Raw genomic sequence first — 25,603 nt, 5'->3', positions numbered from 1 at the left:
AGAAAGGTTATTGCAAAACTTATGAGGTACAGAGAATAATCAAAGGTTTGGAAAGACTTTCATACAGTCATTAAGTACTTGAAATAATTCACTATAGAAAGTAAAGGAAGGGAAAGGAACAATGTTAAATACTGAGTTTCAAAGAGAATACAGATTGAATTCTGTCTTTCAGGCCTCACTAAAACTACTCATTAAATGAAATTAAACAGTGGTACATTCTGGTAAAAGCTGGCAAATAGCAGATGAGTAAAGAGCAACCCAAGCAAATACCATCAGAGGTTTTTTTATCTTTGTACTTCATCCTCTTCAGATGGAAAGTTTTGAGACTTCTATGAGAGGCACCATTTGGATCTGGGCCTCAAATCTAAAATTAAATCTAATCTTAAACAAACAAACAAGCAACGAAAAATCACTGACAACAGCCACTGGATAGAGGCATTTGGGAGTTAAAACTAAGTTTTCCAAAATCTCTAATGCTACTTCTTATTTGATTTATGCCATCCTTTAGTCTTTACACGAGCTGTGGTTTCCTAAAGCCTGATTCAATGAAAAATCCCAAACAACCAGTCAGGTAACAAAAATTGCTTGGTTTCTTGAATGCAAGGTAAATGGAAAAATTCACATGTAATCTTAAATACTCATCCAAATCCAATAAGTTATAAAAATAGAAAAGCTGATAAGAAACTAAGCTGTCATTGGCCAGCTAGAGGAAGCCAAGGTTGAATACTGACATCCACTACTACTGAAAAGCATAGTAAAAGCAGCCTTTTCAAAATTTCAGTCTGAAAGTTTTCTATTTTACAGCTTACAGATTATAGAAGATGATTCAAAGACCATTTAAACAATATTTTCACAGGAACTCAGCATGTATGAAAGCAGTAAAATAAGTAGAAAGATTTGTAAAATAACTTTGTGACTGGGGACTAAGTCTTGAACTTTGACTTTCAATGGGAATTGTGGGTCATTGCTTCTGCAAGTTTGTTCCTATTCGTTGTGCTGAACATTTGATACTTTTTGAGAGTTTGTCCTTCCTTTTTTTTTTTTTTTTTTTTTGTAACTTACATTGGCATCTCATAACATGACCATAGTCTCTACAACCAATATCCTATTTTATTAAAAATATTTATGATATATTATGACCTCTCTTCCTTTTTCTGTGTTTGCATGTCTTTGGAAGCTGATGGCAATTCAAGAGGTTAACGAGTTAGAAACATAACTATGTAATACCTACACATGTAGGTAGCAATGGTCAGCACCTGCATGTGTTCAGTTACGGCTGTGGGCTGGTGACAGGGCTGTTGCCCACACCCTAGCCTGAGGTGCACCCAGCCAAACCAGACATGAGAAGATATTGGATGTGTCATGAGAAATCACTAGACATGACAGATGAAAGGATGAGCAGCTGAAAAAACTTACAGATAGCGCCATGGGGACAGCAAAATTTCTCTGGTGACTTCGGGGGAGTTATGTGTGAAATGACCAGACTTCACAATAACTGAAAGTGAGAACTGGGTACATTTAGGGGAGGTAAATCTGACAAGGTAAGGAGCACCATGTCAGTATTGCTATATGAGATCAAAATTAACTAGATAATGGTATCAGAAGCACCAAATTTGGGTACAGATGTAGCAAACAGACTATTGGGGTAGGTTTGTTTATTTTGATGAAGACTAGGCCAAAGAAGGGGTGGGACAAGGGCTGCAAAAAACGTGCCAAGAAACAGAAGTGATAACAAGGTATGTCAATGATACTATCAATTCTGACTGGGGGGACCTGGTGCACCACAATAATGATGCAAACTGTTGTAGTGACTTTACCTTGTGGCTAGACCTGCTCCCATGGCCAGAAGGATCAGGAAGGGAGAGGCTTTTCCTTTGTGGATGGGGAAACATCTGAGATGGAGCAGTTGTGCATCCAAGTATCATGGTACTGGTGTCCATTACAGGCCTGACAGGTCATCCATCCTGGGCATTTCCTGGCATGCCCAGCTCACTGGGCTTTTCTGTAGAGAACTGATGATTTTACCCCAAAAAAATGAAATACCTGTAAAATGAAAACTAGTGAATTATATCCAAAATACTCTGATTCAGGTAAAAAAAAATATCTGCTGTTGAACCTTGTGGTCTGTGCAAATCATATTTTCCTTAAGCAAAAATTCTCTTCTGAAGAGCAGTAACTATGGTACATGAAGGAAAATACATCAGGGGAAATATTTCTCAGCTAGTGAACTCAGTCTACAGGTGAGGTGATAACAGAGACACAAAGGACAAACTGTCCCATAAGGATACAGCACTGGCATTTCCCAAACTTCTTTATGCCTTTTTCCTAATGGATAGGGGGAAAGGGGAGACCAGAGACTGTTGGGGTGTAGGTAGACGTGTGGAACAGAACACCCATACCCATCACTAGAAATAAATCCCATTTATATGATGACCACTGAACCAGACAGAAGCTTCAAGCAATAAAGCAGCAGCCGGTGCTATTTGTTACCTCCTCGTGCTTACACACAGCCCTTGGTAAAGGATTTGAGAGAATAAACCATCTAATAGCACTGCTGGTATTGGCTGATGCCGCTACAACACACAGCAGGATGGGCTGACCCTGGCTGGCTGCCAGATGCTCACCCAGTCACTCTCTCTCTTACCCTCCTCATCAGGACAAGGAGAAAATAAGGTGAAAAAAGCTCATGACTCAAAGACAGGGACATCACTCAACAATAACAATCATGTGCTGAACAGACTCGACTTGGGAAAACTAATTTAATATACTGCCAATGAACATAGACTTGGGTGGTAAGAAACAAAGATTAAACCAACAACTCCCAACCTCATTTCCCCAGGCTCAACTTCAGTCCTTCAGCTCCTCTACCTAGCCCTGCCTCACCAGGCAACACAGGGAGGGTGGGGGGGTAGGGGGTTGTAACAGTTTCTCTCTTCCTCCTCACACTTTTTTCCCCTGCTCCAGTGTGGGTTCTCCACAGGCCACAGCTCCTGTCAGGAGAACTTGCATGGACTCTCCACAGGCTGTGGGGCAATCTCTCCTCCCCTCCTTCTCTGACCATGGTGGTCACAGGGCTGTTTCTCACACTTCTTGCCACACTCCTCACTGCTTGTCCACCATTTTTTGCCCTTTTCCTTATATACTATTTCACAGAAGCACCCCGAGCTGGGTTGCTGGGCTCAGTGGTGCTCTGTGGTGGGGCCACTGTGGCATGGCTGCTGTGGGACCTTCCAGAAGCAGCCGTGCCCTCACAGAGGCTGCCCCTGCGGCACCTGCTGCCAGCACCTCGACACCTACACCCAATATGCATGGCTATTTTCCTTTGCAGACACTGTGTGGCCATGACACATAAATATAAAGCGCGATTTACACCAGAAGAGTAAAATCTGTTGGTTTTACAGTAAGCAATAAAATCCTCCTGACATGAGACAGTAGTACTGGTCTGTCTGCTCCAATGCACATGGCCACAGAAGGATCAAGAGTGAAACACTGTCACAGGGTTAAGTGAAGTTCTATTAGCATAAAAACTCCTTACCTCATAAACTGTCACACATTAAACTGTTTGCTCTTGAACTGCTTGGTAGTTGCTGCCTTTAAGATGAAGGATTTCTGATTTTGTTTCTTAGTAATGAAGTACCGACTGCTACCACCATCCTGTCAGTCTCTTTTACATGACCGGCACTGCCCTCCTTGACACCATTCAATTAACCCATCATCAAAGTATGCAATCATAGCAGACACACAGCAATACACATTATAAATGGCTCTCATGTACGCTCACTCAGCTGTTGTAAAAGTAAGAGGCAGACCTCACGTACTAAGGGCTCACATAAGGACTTTATTTTTTACTCTTTTTCCTGTGCTTAAAACCCTTCTTGTAATAACATTCATTATGCCCTCTCAGCTCTGGCAATTCCTCTTCAATCAAAACAAGTGACCATAAGGAAAGCATATTACAGTTTTATACAACAGACAGCAGACAACTTTTGTTGCTATTGCTTCAAGGAAAACCCTGAAAATGATCTGTCAGTTAACATGAAAAAAAGTTATTTTATACACCCATTTCTTACCATATAATGAGTGTTTACAAACCACTTTCTTCATATAGCATCATGCAGCTTACTCACAGATTTCTAAATATTAATGACATTGGATTTATCCACTGTGAGGGTACAATTTACAGTAATAAAACATTTGAACCTACTAATGATTTTGACATTCAGTTTCTTTCTCACTTATAACCATGAAAGGAAAAACTCTGTTCGTGTTAGATGTCTGTCAGCTCTACCAGTTATCAAAATTATTTGCCAGGTACAGACAGTTCAAAGAGGAATCTGGACACAGTCCTTGTTGGCATTAAGGACATTTGTGGGTCCTTCTTCCTTGGTCCTGAAGAGTGATGTTAGTGATGAAACCCCTCAGGCACTACACCCTGTGGGTGTTTGGAGCTAACAAAACTACTTTTTAAGAGGAAGCATTAATAACCTAATTACAAAAAACTTCCACACCCTGAAACTGGAGAAACATTAATGTGTTATTCCTATTGAAAAGAACATACCCTCTTTTTCACTCAAATATAACACCCACCCTGTGCAGCAGCAAGTACTCTAGTATTTAGAAAGCTCCACTGACACCCAGGCAACACAGAAACTAATAATTTATATTACTGATATTTTTATTAGTAGTAGTATATATTATGAATACTGTTCTATGCAACAGACTAAGACAACCCTCCCTGCCACAAGCTTTCTCATTTTTCTATGCTACCATCTAAACAATATTAAGTCCATCATTCCCTAACTTTAGAAAGCATTTAGACAGAACAACAGAGAGGACAAACAAATTTACAATGAATTCTAGGTGCACTAAAATCAAATCATGCTGATCTTTGACTCTGAAAAGCTATATGCACTTCTGAAGGTATCATCTACATTTAAATTTCTTAAATAACAGGATATAAGCATTTCTTGTCCTTAATTTAACAATGTACATCTGCCTTTTAAAAGTTCATTTATCCTATCAATATTCTATAAAACAAATCACTGTTCCTAATTGAATTTTACAGAAAGGAAAGTAAGGCAAAGAGGTTCATGCACCATGATTGCATGGCTGATGGGAGCCCACCCTAACAATTATTATGTCAGATGATATCATAGTCAAAGAAAACTTATACAATGCACCTGAAACTGATATTCCATTATTAATATATATAAAATATTTATTTTAAAATTAAATTTAAAAAATAAAAATATATTTATATTAAAATATAAATCTTTTCAAAAAAATTCTCAGAAAGCTTGATGGTTACACTAGAAATTTCTGAAAGTCACAGCTTCTCTTCATTCTTGTCCCTTCTATTTCACAAAACTCAACACAAGCAATGCTGAAAACTCTGTTCCCAAAGGGCATTATCAGTGTTGCAGAAGCCTGTAGGCTGCTGAAATAATTTAGCCAAAAAACTCTCAGGAGAGTCCCCAGAAGTCTTTTCCCAAAGGAATTAAGTTCAACAATAAAGTTTAAAAAATAAAAATACAGTCTCCCATGCACTCAGCTGAGACTTCACTAATTAATGCATCTTCCAGTGACCTGTAGGAGCCACTGCAGATAGGAATAGTGGAGGAGAGTTTCAATTACACAGCCCATCAACATTTTAACATATAACCCATGTCCAGACTTATAAGCAATTTTATCATAGATAATCCTACATTCGAAACCACCATTGATTAGCTCAGGAGATTAAATTTATGCAAAACCAAATCAAGATTCTTTTTTTTCACTTCCATCTGTTTTCATGTGCATTATATAACTTAATTAGGTTGACTTCTAATACAATCAGTTTCATACACGTACACAGTAAGACTGCTACATTTTTATCTATCTCTACACATTATGTTCAAAATTGAGAATGTTTAAATTATTATTACAGTAAATCTTAAATTTTTCTTAGATAAGCTGGACTAAATTTTTTAATGTATTAGAATCCCAGGATTCTAAAGAGCTCATAATTTTTATTTCTTCATAATGTTTAACTATGTCTGTATTTATTCAAATGATGATGTGTTGCTGTTTCTTCTCCATAATAATATAAATCAGATAATGTAATTGGCTATCATTCCTAATGGTTGAGCTTAATTGTACCACTTAATTTTAGGACATGATTTTCAGTTCTAGCAAGGTTTTGCCCAATCTACAGTTTCTGCAATATAATTAGTATTAGATGATTAGAGAAAATGTTCACAGATAGGAGCAGAAGGAATTGATGTTATATCTTAAGGATTTTCAAGGATATAGAGCACCTAAAATAAACAAGAGAGATCATTAATTAACAAATTATTTCTGTATTTCCTAGTATGGCTTCCAAAAAATAAATCAGCTGATGTAAGTTTAGACACTTGATGGGAAGCTATCAGCATCAGGGAGAAAAAAAAAAAAAGCCAGGAAACAAATAACCTTGAAAGAAAATATATATTTCTTTTAAACAAACAAACAACAAAACCAACAACCAAACACCATATAAGAATCAGTAGAGAAAGAAAACAAAGATAGCCAAGGGCAAAGAAGTTTTGGACCAATAGAGCCTGACAGATGCACATAGCTAGAATGACTTATAATTCTTGAGAGAGAGCAGTGAGTGTTACCTCACTCTGGAACTGTCAATGGACACGGTTTTAGTATTCATAACCTTACTTATACCAAAGAGGTTTTAAGCAGCTACATTTATCAATCCATTCTGTCTAGAAAATTTATCTTAGATCAGATAGGATAGTTCTAACATTAGGAAAAATACAAATTCATTTTCTGTCTGAAACACTCTATGAAAATACTCATTGTTTAAATCTTAGAATATCAATTAAAATTTTCTTTCAAATTGTAAAAGAACCATTTATTAAAAAAGAAAAAGGGTTGCTTTAGCGTAAGAGATGGTCATAGATTGTGGCAAAGGGTTTTCTTAAGAAATAGTCAAATAAGATCATTTTGTTAGAGGAGAAAAAAGTTTCTGGGTACACAGACATATAATGAGCAGAACTGATTTGATACTCTGATTTTTTAAAAAAGTAAAACATTGATGAAACTCTATCTAACCTGTAACACACTTCCAACAAACATATCATTTTCTTTTGATATATTTTAATTCTGTCAGGTCAACACTTCTGGCAGAGAACAGTCACATGTATTGGGAATTCCATGTGCCATTACATCTTACATTAAATATAACATTGTTGTGCCAATGATGATAATGTATTTATAATCATGCCTCATGAATGTCCTCTGATTAGTCTACAACCATTTCCCAGCTGTAGCAAACAAGAACAACTTTCACCATATTACACAATCTGATGCAAGGGGGCTGAAAACAGAAGTCACATGCAGAGTTTTTACAAAGGCTTCTCAAATAATATTGCTGATGATTGCTGTAATATTCCAGTTTAAAGAATTAATGTTTTTTTTACATATAAGCTCACAGGATATTAGGAAACTGACAACATGCAATGCATGTTTAATGCAATTTAAGGCCGTATAACACCTCTACTTTCTGAACCGGTTTTGTATACCAAAAGGTTATGCAAATGCCTAAACGTATCTGGAAAACACAAGTTTTACAGAATTCTCAAGAAGAATGTCAGGTCATTAGGAACATTATTAATGTGGTAGATGGACTCAGAAGTAATATGGTGATGTCACTATGATGAGGGCATCCTGAGCAAGCCTGCAGGCGAAAAAGAACACAACTACCAAGATAACCTGAAACTATAGCGTTAGCTGTTTAAATGGATGATTTGCTGGAAAAACAAGCAAACAAAAACCATAACAGTGAATATATTAAACATTTCTCACCTAATTTCAGGTTAAATCATGGAAACAAAACAATAATTCTTCAAACAGATATTATTCTAAACATTTTATAGGGGAAAGAAATACCCAAGGCAACAAAATGGAATAAATTCCATGCAATAAAACCAGAGAGAACCCCAAAAGTAATCCCAGAATTTTGACTTGTTTTTAATAAGGGCCCTGAAAACAATAAGGCTGAAATCATAGATCAAGTTGAAACAAACTTTGTATTTTACCCATAACATTTTCAAAACTTTGTTAATTAAATTATTAGAAGAAAACAAACAAACAAACAAACAAACAAACAAACACAAGAAATGCATACCAGTGTTGCTACATTACTTTTTAGATGTAGGGCACTGGAATCTTTAATCATATTACCCTGAAATCCTTGAAAACTTTACTAGTTCCTTGTATCAAGTGACAACATGAGAAAATAAACCAAAGAAATGAACGCTAATTAACACTGTCTATAATGCAGAACAATCATTAATCTCAGCTGACATTGGCCAGAAATTCACATATTCACCAAAAGTGGAATGAGTCCCCAGCCGTGGTAGGGACGCTACAGACGCTGCTGGTATTTTTAGCTTCAAGCATTTTAATTAGAAATTGGTGCCCTTACCATAAATATGTAGAAACAGCACACCAGAACTGAATTCCTGCTTAAAAATAAACACATTTTAGACATTAGCATTCATCCTCAAAGTTTAACTGCCCCACTTTTAATTTGCATCCAAATTCTCAAATGTCTAGGAAAAGGTGAAGTTACCTACAGTTGAAGTTATGATTTTCAATCCATTTCCATGTCATTCCTAGGAAAAAATCTTCCAATGTCTTACATTTAAACTGCATTTTGCTCCTCAGCCTCATCTACTAGAACTGTATTAACTAAAAGCAGCACAGAATTTGTTCCTTTGTCTTTTCTATAGACTGAGTAGATGTAAATGTAGTAGAATACTACCAAATCATTTTGAAGAGATCATTTTTTACAGCTTCAACATACAAATGTACTTAACAGTCTATTTCAGCATTAAAGATAAAAAAAAAAAAAAAAAAAAAAGAAGAAAATAAAAAAAACTATATATACATAACAGCCAATATCACAAGAGCAAAATCATCCATAAAACACATTTTTTATCTTTGCATGGTATTTTATTTTCTATTCTTTAAGCACTTTCACGGTGACTGTAGATCATTGATAAAAAAGAACAGCAATTCACAAAAGCCAGGTTCTTAATGAAAGAAGGGCTCCTGCTATTTCCCTAAACGACTGATAAATTTTTCGTGTAGGTCTGCCAAGGTTTAAAAAGAAACACTAAAATGTTTATTGTCACATGCAAAACACCCTTCAGTGCTGAGATGTGGGATTAGCCTGGAATTTAGAAAAGACACATTCTTCCTTTATAAAAATTAAAGAATAACAGTTGTTAGGAGGTTTTAGACCACCTTTATATATAGATTGGATTGTAAAGGTTTGGATTGTAAACAGTAGCTTGTTAAAAAGACTGAGTTGGTAAGCTCTGCTAACTATTTTGTCACAGAATGTCATATAATGGTGTGGGTTGGAAGAGACATTAAAAAACACCTAGTTCTACCACCTCCGTCATGAGCAGGGACACCTCCCACCAGACCAGGCTGCTCACGGCATCATACAGCCTGGCCTTGAACACCTTCAGGTACGTGACATCCACAGCTTCTCTGGACAGCCTGTGCCCGTGCCTCAACACCTCCAGAGTGAAGAATTTCTTCTTTATATCTAATCTAAATTTACCCTCTTTTAGTTTAAAGCCACTGCCCCTTGTCCTGTTACTACATGCCCTAATTTATGAAGCATCACTAGCAACAGTATGGCCAGAAGACTGATTTCAGAAAGCTCAACTTTTGGTTTCATCAGCCCTGTAATGCCTGGCATCAGGCATTATGATTATGATCCACTTAAGGCACAATCCTCATCCCCATATACACCCACTAGACTAACTGGCATGTACATGTATGTCAAATCACCTGTTAAAATAATATAAAGCATCTGAGTTCACATTTATTTCAATTTTCACATTTTACTGAAAATTTGATGGAAATTTTAGTTATAGTTATAACCTTGTAAATAGGATACTGGTGATACTATAGGTGATACAAAGTTTGGGAGATATGGACATGCCATTTAGGTGGATAGCAATAGGATTATCCTATTTTAAGTTTCACATAATACAATTCCTCCATTATTAATAACATCTCTCCTTTCCAGGAAAGATTCATTGAAGCATATTGCCCGACCCCATCTTCAGATCAATTCTGAAATGTTAAGATTGGGATTACCCTTATAACTTTCCTTTGAAATGGGATTGTGCTATAGCAGATTTTACCCCAAAATAACTACAAGATCTAAAAATGCCTAAAATATTTAGCAAGCTGCTACTTAAGACTGAGTTAAAACTACATCCATATGGTAACTGCCAAATTCTAATGCTTGAAATATGCCAGTGGATTAAACAGCTTGCAGAATAATGCACTATATTTTCATTAAATATATACTTTTATTAAATATATATTTCCATTTCATTAGGGAAAAAATAATAAAATATTTCAAATTTTTTTTCTAAATGAAGCATTTACAAAATATTGAAGAAATACAATCATAGGTCAAAATAAAAAAAATTAAAATAAAATAAAATAAAATAAAATAAAATAAAATAAAATAAAATAAAATAAAATAAAATAAAATAAAATAAAATAAATAAAGATACATGATTGCTCCCTGTACTAACAGTATTAAACTTCCAAGGAACTATTTTTTCTCCATCTTCCCCTCCTTCTTGCGGCTGGGGGACCAAGCACACCTGAGGTAGGCATGCTCTTTGCTTTCCTAGCTCTATAATCTGAGTGGCTATGCACAAATGATACAGCCACAACAAACTCAAGAATCGCAAGCCACCAGTAAGTGATTTGCTTTGTGCAACCTCACCATAGGTATTATTACTATCAGGCTAGCTAATGCAAGACTGCAGTTAAAAATACCTGCTCTCTGGAGAGCCAACAAAACTATTTTGGCCCTTTTCCCTAGTTTGATGCAGTTTATGTGTTTTTGTTGCTGTCTTGTTTATTTATTTATTTATTTCCAGTCAAACCTCTAAATATCATTCACAATTTGTTACTGTTTTCCAGTCCATACCACCTATATGAGGTTACTACATGTAAGAGACAGAGATATGTCTCAGAGATATCTCTGTCTCTTACATGTAGTAAGCTGTCTTCAGTACTGAAAAACTAGTGCTCTGGTATATCAGTGCAACCCAAAAAAACATCTAAGGACAAAACCTTTGAATATTAAAACCATTACGTGTAAAAGAATCAAGTGTTCACCAGCACAGCATCCCAGAACCAAAGTAAGAGCCAAATTTTAAGTCTGGATATTGGTCTTTTGCTCTATGCGGGTTATAATACAGATTTACATAAGTCACCCGCATAAAAATTCCCTGTCTTGACGTGGACTTATTGCAACAGTGTTCTGAGTAAGCTAGAAGCTTTGGCCTTTTCCTCATCTGACAATGTTGACACACATTGCATGATCATGCTGATGTAGCACAGCTGATGCCCCTGTGTTAGAGCAGTGAAACCATGGACACAATCTGCACCAAAGGTAGAACCTGTCTTAACAAGTAGGGAAACAAAACCAACTCCAAACAACTCTCTTCCTGCATCAGAGAGTAAACATTTTGGCATTTTAGTGGGAAGTTCACAAAAGAGAGTTGCTAAGCAAGTTACTGTGTTGCATACAAAGTTTTCAATCTAATCAGACCGGCACAATACAGAAGGAGGAGCATACTGTGCATTATTTTAAAACCTCCTGTAGGCTCCTGCTAATCATGCCAGACTACTGCTCATAACTTAAATTATTCATTGGGGAAGAATAAAAGTTTAATCAATAAAACCAGGGTCAAGTCACCCATACTAGAGGTTCAGAAAAAGATGCCTTGAAAGTCAGCTGTAAAATATTATGTGTTTTGAATGAAACCTTAATATCTTCTCATGTTCCTATATTCATTAATAATAATAAACCACAACCTCATCTGACCTTTGCCTTCACAGATTTGAAAGAGAGTTTATGAAAATCCTTAGCATTATTGGAGTTCTTTACCACCACTTCAGTACTTAAGGTACCTTCAAGAATACTTAAGGTTACAAAGATAGCTCTTGATCTTCCTGCAGAGCTATTTGTAAAACATCAACCTTACGAGAAAAGCTTCAAGAGAGGATAAAGTATGCATGAAGCTGGTCCCTACTGTTTACTTTTTGTCTTCTGTATTGATGGTACAATATATTGATGTACTTAGATGATACATCTCTGATTTGCAATAGGTATTGATACGACATCCTTTCATCATTGACAGGGCCATAGTCAAGTGTTAAGTTATGCTATGTTGCTGAAATTACAGTGCAGACTGATCGCTCTCCAAGTCTGCAGGAAAAGCTGGCAGTTAAAGTCACTGCATACAGCAATCATAACTGCAGTGACAGGCTGCTGTCAAGCAGGCAGGGGCAGTCTGGAGATAGATAGCAGAAATGCCAAATCTAAGACAAATGCTCCTGGAATATGTAATAAATCATATTAGCTGTCTGATACTTCTCCTTGGGGTATTGATTGTGATTAAAATAAACTAATTAGAATTGTAATCATGATACACTGAAACAGGAAGCAAAAATGTGAGCTATGCAACACTATTATGAAGTATTTTTTAAACAGTCAATCCAGACCACTAACCTACTAACAAATTACTGGAACTAGAACAGTCTGCATCAGGGTACAGAAGTGTCAAACAGCAGCACGGATATATAGCCCTCATCCAAGGGACTGTATGTAGATGCTGTATTAAAATCTCCTCATGGGCTGCAGTTCCTGGGAGCTGCAGCAGCCATTTTGAGATGAAGAAAGCAGATTCCACCCACTGCCCTGCCAGATCTCCACTGCCAGGCCACAGGCCGGAGGCATGAGCACAGTCATGCCCCCCCCCAACTCCCACAGGCCAAGAGCCAAAGATGAGGGTGGTCCATAACCAGCCACGTGTGCAGAGGTGCAGGGCAGTCCTCTGCAGCAGGTGGAACCTGCAAGAGTCACACAGTGCCTTACAGCAGTGGTTTTGCTTCTCTTTCTTAACTGGCCATATGTAGGTATGTACACACAATCAAGTTAACCAGGATTTAAAAAGAACCAAATTGTAGTCAGATATGCAGGACCTTTTCCCTACAACCTAAAACATTTGACGCTTTTCCATGCCACTCTCTGCAGAAGGCAATGAAGAATAGACATATTGAATCACTATACGTTGTTGGCTAACCAAATATACTTGCACATACTGGGAATACCATGGGAAATTTAGACATTCAGAACTCCTGAGATAACTCCTAAGAACTGCTAACCCTTTTGAATTTCTAGCACTCAGATATTTTCAGTCCCCTGACATGAATATTCAAGATACACAAAATACGAAGATGTCCCAGTGGTAGTTTGAACAGAACCAGAGAATAAGAAACAGGTGCTGTGCAGCAGTCATGAGAATTTTTGCATTTAAAAGAATTTGTATTTTGACGCGAACCAGCAACACAGTATTACATCTTCATCTTCTTTTCATACCAATTTTACACTGACTTAACTCTATTAACTTATCCCTTACCTTTAAATGGCTTACTTCAGATTCACATTAAAGTAGATGACACAGAAATCAGTCCTTCCTGGGGTTGGTTCCTAATACATTGTTGATGCTGTTACCAACAGCTTAGAATACATATTTTATTATTTTATTTAACATGACACTTCATTTTATCTACTAAAGGTAGAATATGAAAAGTATCATGATTAACACTCAGATTTGCCAAAATGTTTCAGCAGATCAGTAGTAAAGTTAATCTGTGGTAATGCAGGGAACATGCAGTGAAATGGTAATATCAATGTTAATCCATTCACACAGTTTTAGTTATGCAATTGTACAAAAAATCATTTATGCAGATTTTTCTGCAACTGAAATTGCCTGTTTTTTAAAAGGTCACAGAATTTCATCTCCCATCTCTCTAATTTAGCATCACTGCACCAAAGAAGGCAACGTGACTTTATGATTTCACATTCTTGGCCAAAATACTCTAACTCATTTGCCTTTGGGAAGAAAGATTCTACTTGCCATCCACGTTTAGACACCCTGAAAAGATGTTGATTAGTTGGGTGATTAATATTAATAGTCACTTAGGTAGCTAAATTAGAACTAAGTGACTAAGTGAAGTCACCTGTATTTGAACTGCTTGGTCCCAATTTTAACTGCAGCATGAACTGCAACAGAATGGAAGATAGCTGCAACTAGAGAAACTGGTAATTGTGTGAAATTAAGATAGAATTTGAAATAACTTAACTTGAGATTATATGTGAACTTTAGGAGTTTGATTACGGATCTTGAGACTGCATAACAAGAGGAAGGAGCGTGAGTAATCGTACCTGATTAGAGCACAGAAAGTGCCTGACAACCTTGAAGAAAGAATACCTTAGCGGTGCTTTCTATCCACTCCTGATCACAGCTTTCCAGGGAATACAGCCTGGCAAGCTCGTGGTTGCATCTTCACCCTTGTCTCTCTCTCTCTTCCTTAATCCTTGTAGTACAGCATGTTTATGCACCCCATGCTAAAAGGCTAGATTGCCTTCACGTGTCAGAGGAAATAAAGGTGTTTCCTATGTAAATGTGATTTAGCCCTCAGAACACCGGTACTGGTGCTAATCTTAATGTTTGTGAAGGTTAGTGATAGTTCAACTGGAATGAGGAAGGTGTATGTCAAGGCTGGTGAGGTTGATTAACTCCATGTAAAATGAGTCTATATGGGATAAACCCATATATAAACCCAATGAGTCTATATGGGATAAACATGATTTTATCTATATTACAGTTTGCTCATTTAGTATCAAGATCATAAAATGAACTGCTCTGCATGTCATCGGAGGCACCTCCTTGGAAATACTCTTCATGATTTTATAATGGCATAGCTAGACATATAACACAAAAATATACATTGACCTTAATCTATCGGACACTGAATACAGGAAACTGTGAAGAGTTAAGAAGAAATGAGAAAAAAAATGTATATTTGCCTATTTAGAATTTAAAGGTATATATTTTACTGGCATGCTTTCCTATTTTAATTGTAGTCTATATTTGTAAACAGAATCTAAGGCTGCAAAGTTGAGGTCAGTGAAGCTATACTTGCTTTCACCTACCAAATAGGTCAAGATAAACACAAAAGCAGAACTCCACAACTAATTAAAATTAAACTTAAATGTTCAAGCTCCAAGTTTAGAGTTTGGATTTGTTGGTTTCATCCCCCACCCCCAAACATAAGAAAATTCCATAGACAAGCATTCAACTAATTATTTTCAATGAGCAGATCAAGTCTTGAGAAAACAAAACAAAACCTTCACAAGTCCAAAATCTTCCAAACTATTTTGGAAGCAGATAAACCAAAATACAGAAGGTACATTCTTTAATGTATCAAACAATAATTTTAGTTTTCTTTAAGTCACATTATTTCACAGAAGCAGAAAACTGAGAAACTTCCCAGCTTCTTTCCTTCCCTCTCTCTTTCCTTCATATGGGCATAACCTTTTCTGGCAGTAATGAGAATGACAACATTATGTGTTTCTAATAAAAGAAAGAATCTTTTTCAGATTGTACACCAGCTGCTGAGCAATTCTATAAAGTTTCATTTCAGAATGCATGTGCTGTCTTGAACACAGTCTGCAGTCTTTTTTGCATAAATGTCCTTTAAACACGACCAAATTGCAGTTTCAAAGAGTCTTCAGTAAGATTTCTACGAACTCTAAGGCATCTCCAGTTCCTTACTGAAGTGGACTAGAACCAAGATATTAGAGTATTAGAGACTCATTAAATTCAATATGCTCAGTGTAATGTTTTCAATTACAGTGTAACTTTACTTTTAAGCTTTATTTGTTAAAATGAAAGGAGAATATTCCTCATTTATTACTTATGCTGAGGAGAAGAGTATCGCTTTGGAAAAACTTGTGTCAGTGAAGCTCAGGAATTCTGTTGCAACAACAAGAAAGCCTATGTCCTTAAAAGCACAAGTACCATAAGTAGCATAAGTTAACTTTCTTTTAAAAATCAAAGTTCTTTGCAGGTGGTTTATTCTTGAGTATAGAAACAAAGGTATCAGGTGTCAGATATCAACTGCAAATTGATATACATGTACAGCCAAAATAGTTTTCATTTGTCAATTCCTAATGATCTCTATTTCCATTTGTTGCATTTGAAACCCAGTGTGTAATTTTCTGTTTGTTTTGGTGTGTGTTAAGTGCTGATATTAATAAGGTGGAGGGTGAATGGATTTCTTCTCAACCCTTTCAACTATTCTTTCTTGCTCTTTTCCCCCTTTTTAATTCTTCTGCTCATTTTATTTCCCTCAACATTTAATAAGCTATTAAGATGAAATATCAAATAAGTCAGTGATGTTACTCTTACCATTTTTTTCCTCATCACATAGAAAACAGCTGCGTTCAAAATAAGTAAAGACCATCAGTACAGGAAAAAAATAAAAGACACCAGCTGGCAATACCATTCTCTAAGATGGCTCTTCAGAGTTTTTATTGCCTGCTACACATTCCAAATAAATGCAGCTATTGCCAGCTTCAGAATCACTATGAACCATATAAGCTGGCTATAGAAAAACTCTTGCTTCAAAGACTGTAGGTAGGGGAGGAGGAGCAAACATTAAAGAAAGCAGCAGTACATACATCAGCACGGCAATGAGAAGTTTTCATTTTAAGGGTCCTACTAGAGTATGTTTCAATACATTGGAAGTAAAAATCTATGTCATATGCACGAGCTCTCAAATCATGTTCCAAATATATGCACAGTACCCAGACCATATTTATTCAATCATCAGAATTTGCTTTGAAGAAAATACATAGCCACTGTGAGAAGACTTTCCTCGCTGTAATTGTTAACTTCTGTATTATTATATAGAGAAAATTCAACAAAGGAATCCTGGATCACAACAAAGGCTTTCTCTCCTCCATCTCGGCAATTATTAGATTTTCTAGCAGAGAAACTGAGTCAATGATCATACATCAGATGGGCAAAATTCCATCCCTACCTGTATCTCAGGGAGGGATGGAATTCATCCCTACAAAAATATGCACAGTGGAAAAATCTCAGATGATTACATCCACAACCATTGCATTGGTAGGCTTTTTGTCTACAGGTTTTCTAGTATTCCTTGGTGTGTGATTACTGCAAATTTCTTTTGCAATAGAAAATTGGAAAGTTACAAGAGTATTTATCAGCAGAATGTACCAGGATCCAGGTAAATACTGCTGGACATAAAATATATAGGGAAAACAACCATTTTAGCTGGTTAGTGGCTAATTGTATCATCCAGATAGTAAATTGTAGAGGGTTATTTTCAACCAGTTATTAATATACTTTCATAAAAGTCCATTTACAGTGGGAAAAAAATGCATCACAGAAGGCTGCTGACAAATGCTCTTTAGGTATGTAATATTTCTATTTCATCAGTGTAGATTTTTTTACCTAATCTTTCTTTTAATACATTGTAATGACCTTTCAGAAAAAGTATAGGACAGAATAGAGTTTGCATGTAGAAAATGGACAAAGTGGGTTCAACTTATGGGAAAATAATTAGAATATATATGACACTTGGGTCATCTTCAGTAAATCTCCAAGGCCTTAAAATAACGATAGCTTGCAAGTATAGGTAATTGCAGGTGTAAATTTGCATCAGCGATGTTATGTATGCATGATTTATGGTATTTAAGTGTCATGCAGATTATGTGTAAATGACACAAACTGTATTCAGAAATAGTTACAGATACAAGATGATGAAAATGACAAGCATAAAGATAAGCTTGTGTTTGTGAAGAAGTGGCATTTGTTGGCAGCAATACTTCACTTGAAAAAACTTGCCATGTATAATAAACAGTGCAGAAGAATACTGAATGCTAAGTAAGCTTAATCATTAAAGTAACTAAATACTTATACCCAAATATTCAATGTGGTGCACTTTTTTTTCAAACAAAAAAAAAAAAGAAAAAGGTATTTCAGAACGAAATCTACAGTTTCTTATGCTGTTCCCTTTGACTCAATAGCATTCATCTGAATGCAGTTATATTAACACCTATCTTAATGTTTTATAAAACAAAATTACTGTAAAAAATGAAAAGAACAGAAAACCTAGTTTTGTTCCTGGTGGGTGTTTTCAAACTTAGGTGACCAATTTTTTTTATTTTTTATTTTTTTAAACAGTTGGGTATCCTCTATAGCTCAAAATGTGAATAGCAAGAAATAGTCACGTCTACCAAGAACACAGCTACTGTGGTAACTAAATGTCTGAAGATAAGCCTTGAAGACTAAAATGAGTTTGTAAATTCATAAAAACATGGTAACAAATTAGTCTGCCTTTTGTAGACTAATTTGCATGTTCACTGGTAAGTAACACTATTAAAAATCGTGTATTTAAATACTGCACTGTGATATTTTCTACATGAAAAGCTATGGTAGAGCCAGTCATCTGATACTCTTATTTGCTTTCTTTATAGTGGTTCTATTTGTGTTTTTGTTTGTTTGTTTGTTTGCTTGTTCTTGTTATCATTGTTGTTTTTCTTTTCTTTTCTATTCTTAATGAAGAGCCCTTTCCTTCTATCAGCAGATCTGGAATATATTACTTGTGACCGCAAAGCCATTCCCCCATTTCACCCACCCAAGATGGCAGGATGAGAAAAAAAAAAATATTAGTACTGCTTTACCGCTTTACACTGGTTATCTGAAAACAATAAAAAAAACATGATTTTTTTTTTTCAAGTGATTTCAAAAATCATCCTGTATGATTCTGTATCATTCTGTATTTTTTTTATTTTTTTTTTTTTTGGAGAGTGGAGAGATATGTAAGCTTGCTGCAAATAAAAAGAACTGGCATTTTCACTCAGCCATGGAAATGTTGCACGAACAACCAGAAACATACATTCTGAAAAAAGTAAGGCATTATGTATAGTATGTTGCAATATGTCCATAAATAATATACCATAACACAAGTTACTATGGTAACTATTTGGATTTGAGATAATTTTTTTCCACTAAATAAAAAGTACTCACATAAAATATCTATTCTTGGTATTACCAGCTAAGCCTGATCCAATCCTGACTGCTTTTTTAGGTTTTCTTCCATTCTCAAAAATGGCATTAGGATGGAGTGCTTTTGACTCAGCAGGCTTTTCTTAGGTCACTTACTCTATATATACAGGTAACATTTAGCAGAGAAAGCAGGTTTTAGGAATCATGAAAGCAAATTCTTTACCTGGAAAAAGCTCAAGTGGCACAAAGCTGGCTGAATGAAACACTTCCTCAGGAACTGGTCTTGCTTCCAGCCATAGTATATACAGAATAATCCTGTAAAAGTGTTAAATATTTGTTAGCATGAAAAGCGAGATAGTTCATACTGGTTGAGGCAATATTAAATTCTTAATAAGAATGCAAAATATAAATAGTCATGTAAACTATTGCCTCAACTAAAGAAGCAAGCAAAGAAATAGCTGTTTTGTTTAGCAGTCAGAGAGAAAACGCAACAGCAAAATGTAAATATAGATAAATTACTCTTACTTGTATTAACTTACATTCTATATTAACTTTTCTTTTTGTATTTTTAACAAAACTGTTTTGTATTGGTTTACATAACTGGAATTTGTTTTTTAAAGATCATCCACAGCAAAGACGGGAATCTACTAATACAATTTTTAAGAATCATTACTATTCAAAAATTCTTCTTTCAAGGTGATAGTCAACTGTGCTTAAGAACTTCTCTTAGAACACTAATTCACTAAGGTTTCCTTAGTTACACAGTGTCACAAATGCTAGAACGTTCTGAAACTACTTGCAGAGGGTAGAAATAATGTGGCTATAATAAAATAATATTGTAAGGAAACCACTTAAGAAATTGGTCAAAGTAAGTAAATAGTACCTACTCTACACTTTAATGTATTTGCATGTAACAGGTACACGCACACAGATATATAAACGTGCACACAAACATATATATCAGGTACACGTAAAATAAAATGAGATTAAAGACCAGCAAACAACCCACACCACTCAGCAAGTATTTTCTTACTATTAAGCAATTTTATTAAAAAAAATAAAAAATGTTCAAAAGTAGGAAAAAAATAATAATTTCTCTGTTCTCTGATGTATACCTTGAGTTTCACCTATATCTTTTTAAGCTGACTAAACAAAACCAAAAAAGATGTTTAAAGTATTCTGGTGGGTTTAGAGTTCCCATATGTTCTTACCCTTTTTAATATATATTTTTTAAAATAAAGCAAACAGCTAAACAAGGGCTGACTTTCTATAAAGCCTGCTGGTGATTTTTGCATCACATTTCTTTTCAGCTGTGTTTCTGCAAGGGCCCTGGAACACTCGGTGAAGAAGCCACAATCATTTGGTGCATTAAGACATTTTTCAAGGCAAAACTGACCAGGACTCAGGCACATGAAAATGGTAATTCACAGCTCCACAATCCATAACCTTGATGGTTTAGGGCATAAGTGGCATGTCAAGGCACCCTTCAGCACAATGCAGAATTTCATCCCTACAAGATTTGAAATATTTCTGCAATGGATATTGATCAGTGAAATAGTCTGCATTGTCTTATGCGGAATATACAAAACACTTTTTGATATTTCAATTGATCATTAATATGTCCAATAGAGGGCAGTTATTCCTTTTTTTTTTTTTTTCAGGAGAATTATCAGAGGGTGTGATACCTCATTTGCTGGATAATAAATGTTCAGTCATAGTAATAACTGCAGGGAAGGGTATGTTTCTGAAATACTTTTGTAGCTGGAGAAATGGATTAGAGAGATTATCATTTCATCAAAGTGGCAGAACAGTTGAGAGGAAATATGGAAGGAAATTTTTGTATAATTTCTGTAGAGTTGCTATTTGTCAAACCCCACTGGCATCAATCATAGTGTATCTTTTCTTCTGATGCAATCAAAAAAAAAAAAAAGTTATATTTCTCTTTAATATGCCTGTGTTAAGAGTCAAAGAGGAGACATAGTATAGCAAGAAGTTGATATTCTTTTGAATTTACTAGCATCTTGATAAGAAAGGTGCAGACAACACTCTAATTCTAATTCCAGTTTATAAGCAAGTAGCAGGTGAGTCTTCATCAGTATTAAAGAGATTTCTTTATCTTTATTAATTTTTTATATCAGATTTTTAAGCTAAGTGTATTGTAGTTTCTAGCAAGGTACATGGTATAAATAAGGAACACATCAATTCTCAGACATGAAATTCACATTTAGATGACTTGAGTAGTCTGACAATCTTGAAGAATAATGGTGATTAACATGATTGGACTGCATCCGGTCAACAACCACGTTAATGGGTTTTGGAGAAGGCACTCCTATTGATGCACACAACACTAGTGAGGTCAACTAAAAGGACAAAAAATAGTAAATTAAAGGATTTGCTTCAATTAAAAAAAAAGAGAGAGAGAAAGAAAAAAGAAACTCTGAATTAGAACAGGGAAACATAGAAACCAGATCACACAGATTTTTGATAAGTGTCTTTCCTTATGTTTTATTATATTCCGTTTCTCCTTAAACTCCCCACTCCACCCCCTGCCAAGTTTCAAACAGAAAACTTCCATTTCTTTAGAAATTCACATCCAAAAAACACAGCTAGTTGTAGGATGATTTCCATATGTTCTTCAAATGAGATCTGAGAAACATCCAGAAGCTTAAACTGGTGGAAATGTTGCTTAGTGCTAATGACATTGTGTCTATTAGGACACACAATGTTTGTGCATAGGATATAGCATAAGTATAGTTGAGAAGATTATGATAAGAGAGGGGAAAACTGCAAAGAACAGATAATGCATATAAATTTAAATACGTCACCTCTTCACTAAAAGTTCTGAAAATCAACATATATAACAGCTTACCTGAACAATCACAGCTCTCACATTTGGATTGTCTGTGCATAAATTTATATGTATACTTCTGAAAACAGGACACCAGAGAACTAAGGCTGCAGTTCCTTTAAAGTAGCCCTAACAATAAAAAAATAAATAAATATTAATAATAAAAAAAATACAGAATAGAGGCACATTCACTTCTAAACAGTGTTTGTCAGAATTTTCCATGAGGTGTCATAGGTCTTGAATTTCTCTTTAAAAGGCTACAACATGTTTGTGTTTTGTTTAGTGTTTCTGCATAATTTCAAAGTATTACCTAGCAATTAATGTATGTAGATTGTATTGTAGTGACACTTCTCTGCAATGAACTCCATGTTCCCCTGCTGATGTGTTTATTAGTATCTATAATTAAGCAGTTATTCTCTCCCCACTTCCCTGAAGTATCTAGGTGTCTCTGTAGACAGTGTTTGGATCTGCATTGTCCCCTTACAAAGGACGTTTCATATTCTGAAGCTGCAATCTTCCATTTGTCTCCATGAGTAGAAATAAAGACCTCAAAGAATATAGCATAGACTGACCACACTACAGTGAGTTGTCCCCAGTAAACACTGTGGGATACTCACTGTCCCACCCTCCTCAGCAGCATTCCAGTGGAGCTGTCATGTCTTACATGCAATATTACAAACTGTACACATTTAAAATCAAGGATAATGCCTGACACACAAGCAGAAAATATTCCCACCCCTAATCCACGCATCGTCTTCAATGCCAGACCTGTGGCAGTTATGATATAGGGCTAGACTGGAATGTGATATGTTTTTGCCTATGGATGAAGTCAAGTGAATGTTTAATTTAGTTAAAGGTGAATTTAATGAAATTTAGGTAGTTAACAACAAAGTTCTCTCCACTGTATCTAATCTCCATCTGCTGTTACCAAAAGATGCCACAGCTTGAAGTGTAATCAAACTTTCAGAAGCCTCTTCTGTGTGTTATAAGTACATGCTTTCTCATCCAACAACCAATTTAAATGAACTCATAAGGGACAATAATTCCTCTTCCATGTGTTGCACAAGAACTGAGTATTCTGAGTATTTTAAGTGATGACATCATAGTAACTTGATAGTGTGGTTGACCATATTACTACAGAATATACATACATTTTTAACGATTTGACTTGCCTAAAAAAAATAAATAAATAAATCAGAAAGTACATTGTGTAACATTCTTTCTTGGGATAGTTTTATAGTTTTACAACACTACACTCATGCATGCAAAGTTATTGAGTTGCTATATGCTGAGCTGGTTTCTTTGATCTGTGAGACAGGAATGGAAAAGAAGGAACCTTTATCCAAGCATGGAGAATGCAACCTCATCTCCTTTGTCAGACGTTCTTTGGTGCCCAGTAGTCCCAACCCAGATGAGGGAGACCCCAGTTATTGAAGTAACTGCTACTTTGGGGCTTTCAGTGTGACCTTCACTGTGAAATCAGTTGCAATGTATTAGTGTTTTATGGCCTTTTCTATGCCAGGGTCAATGCACTTTGACAGTTCCAATTTCCTTGTCTGCATTATTTTTGTTGTCAAATTGCCTTAAGATTTCAAGCTACAAAACTCATAAACCATAATCTGAAATCAGAAAAAAATAATAATAATAATTAAGAAAAAAATATATTAGAAAAAGGTATGTGAAGATCAAACTTTTTATGTAGTTTTGAGATAACTCTTCATAGCTTTCAAAAGTATATCAATTATTTTTCATAGCTCAGCAGCATTACGTATTTACTTGTTTCTCTCTAAGTTCCTCTGATGCTATAGCAATGTACACAAATGTCTAGAGAAATGGGTAGTTTTGTTCTTAATAAACCAATGCTTTTTTTCATTTGCATTAGTGCCCATTTGGAAAAATACATTTCTGTCTCCATTAACCAGCTGTTTGTTCTAATAAGATAAGTTTTACAGATGGGGAATGCACTGCTCCAGGCATATATAGAAAGTGTTTCAGCAGGTGTATGGCTTTTCCAAAATATACTTTCTGATTTCTTTTTCTTATGCCTTACATCCACTAATGCTATCCAGAAAACTCACACTGATTTCCGAGTGCATTCAGTTTAAGAGTTTCAGGATGCTGTGATGACTTAGCATCTTTGGATCCCAGTTACATCAAAAGTGCAAGAGACTTCCACACCATCGTTGCAACATCATTTTATTAGATCACCTGAAGCTGAGCTGTCAACAGCTTGGAGTGAGAGGAGTGGGGAGCACAGCCAGGCACTCTTAGCACATCCAAACATAGCTCCTGTCAATGAAATCCTCTGCTATCATAGTTATAAGCTTAGGCTATTTTTTCCAGGCAATAGAAAAACTCCTTTGGGAGAATGGTCATGCAAAACCTTCCAGGCCTTCCCCTGGCTTCCTGTACTACAGGTATGAGCTGCCTGCCTCAAGTACAGTGTATCAGCACTGATCTACCAGAGTAGATTCAAACACTGATCTGTTTTTCCAGCATGATACCTATGAAACACGACTGCAGTGCAGAAAGAAACATTTACTGTTGTTACATATCATTTAGTCTATCACTGATCCACTGAGGCATGCAAACACTTTAAAGTTCTTTGCCAAGACAGCAAAATTGCAATAAATGTAATACTGCAATAGCCTGCATGCTTGAAAAAGGGAAAAGAGCAAAGCTTGTAGTTTTACAATGCATTTGCTGGATAACAGAGCATGTGTTTCAGTGGCCAGCCCCTGCCTGTTGGGAGAGTTCTTGTCCCTCCTGACAGAAAAGGACACAGATAAGGGGCTCCTTGCTTGTCTGTCAGGGAGGCAGAACCTCTAGCTTCCTAGTGCAAAGTCTTTGTTTGCCCTGGAAAACGTTTCGTTCTTCCTTCTGTGAAATTTCTGTTCTTCAGTAGGATATCTGCAGGCAGCACATTATTCAGCAGAGTTGCTCAGTCCTTAAACTGTTACTTTTAAGACTCAGTCCTTCCTCCAGAACCTGCTAAGACAATGGCTGCCTCAAAAAAAATAAGGTCTTGTTGAAATAAAGTATTTTTAAAGAAGAGCCACGTTTAGGAAAATAAATAAATAAATAAATAAATAAATAATCTGCTTCTCCAAATTTGACTATCAGAAGATTACAGTAGACTTTTGCTAAAGGAACATCACAACCCCTGAGCTTGTAATTACTCGGTCATTGACAGACCTGGTATGGTTGAATCCCATTCAACCATTTACTCGCCTTCCTCCCTTAACTGTTGATTGAACAATGCATATGACAGCATTTCCAAGTTATGATCTGATATTTTTACAAATAATCAAAGCAAAGACAACTTTTCTTCTATTACATTATTTTAAAAGTCAGATAATTTCAAGATTCAGAATATAAAGCAGCTAAGAAGATACTAAGTTCTCTAAGAAGCAGGGGACATTTACTTAAATAGGATCTAATGTCAACAAAGTAGTAATATGATATATAAACATGGCCTCTTCTAAAACCCTGTAGTTCTGATACTTTGCTTTCTCTCTGTAAAGACATTTCCAAGCTTTTTTTAAAGGTATAGGCTCCACTCCTTTAATTAGAGACAAAATCTTATGGTTTATGGGACAAGGCACAATGAATCCGTGCAGAATGACTTGTTGAATTCATATTCAATGACAGAAAAAGTAAAACCTGAAGTGAAAAGTCCTTCAGTTAGTGCCCTGTAATTAGCTAGAAATTTACTATATTTTTTATGGCTAGCAACCACTCAGCAAGGCCTGAACACCAGCTGAGAGAATAAAAGGAAAGCAAA

At 35.8% G+C, this 25,603-nt stretch overlaps 1 long non-coding RNA gene across 3 annotated transcripts in view; it reads right to left on the bottom strand.

Moving 5' to 3' along the window:
- LOC137860421 (uncharacterized) overlaps window positions 1–25,603 on the bottom strand; it is a 135,257-nt gene that overhangs the window by 6,245 nt on the left and 103,409 nt on the right. For all 3 annotated transcript variants that reach the window (XR_011098902.1, XR_011098903.1, XR_011098901.1), the window contains 2 exons: window positions 21,841–21,948; window positions 19,195–19,286 (listed from right to left, as the gene is read on the bottom strand). This is a non-coding gene — a long non-coding RNA (uncharacterized lncRNA). The remainder of the gene's footprint in view (window positions 1–19,194; window positions 19,287–21,840; window positions 21,949–25,603) is intronic.

The sequence above is a fragment of the Anas acuta genome, chromosome 8 (assembly GCF_963932015.1).
Source record: "Anas acuta chromosome 8, bAnaAcu1.1, whole genome shotgun sequence".
Classification (NCBI taxonomy): domain Eukaryota; kingdom Metazoa; phylum Chordata; class Aves; order Anseriformes; family Anatidae; genus Anas; species Anas acuta.
The sequence above is the reverse complement of the archived record's forward strand: the minus strand, read 5'-3'. Positions and strand labels throughout refer to the sequence as shown.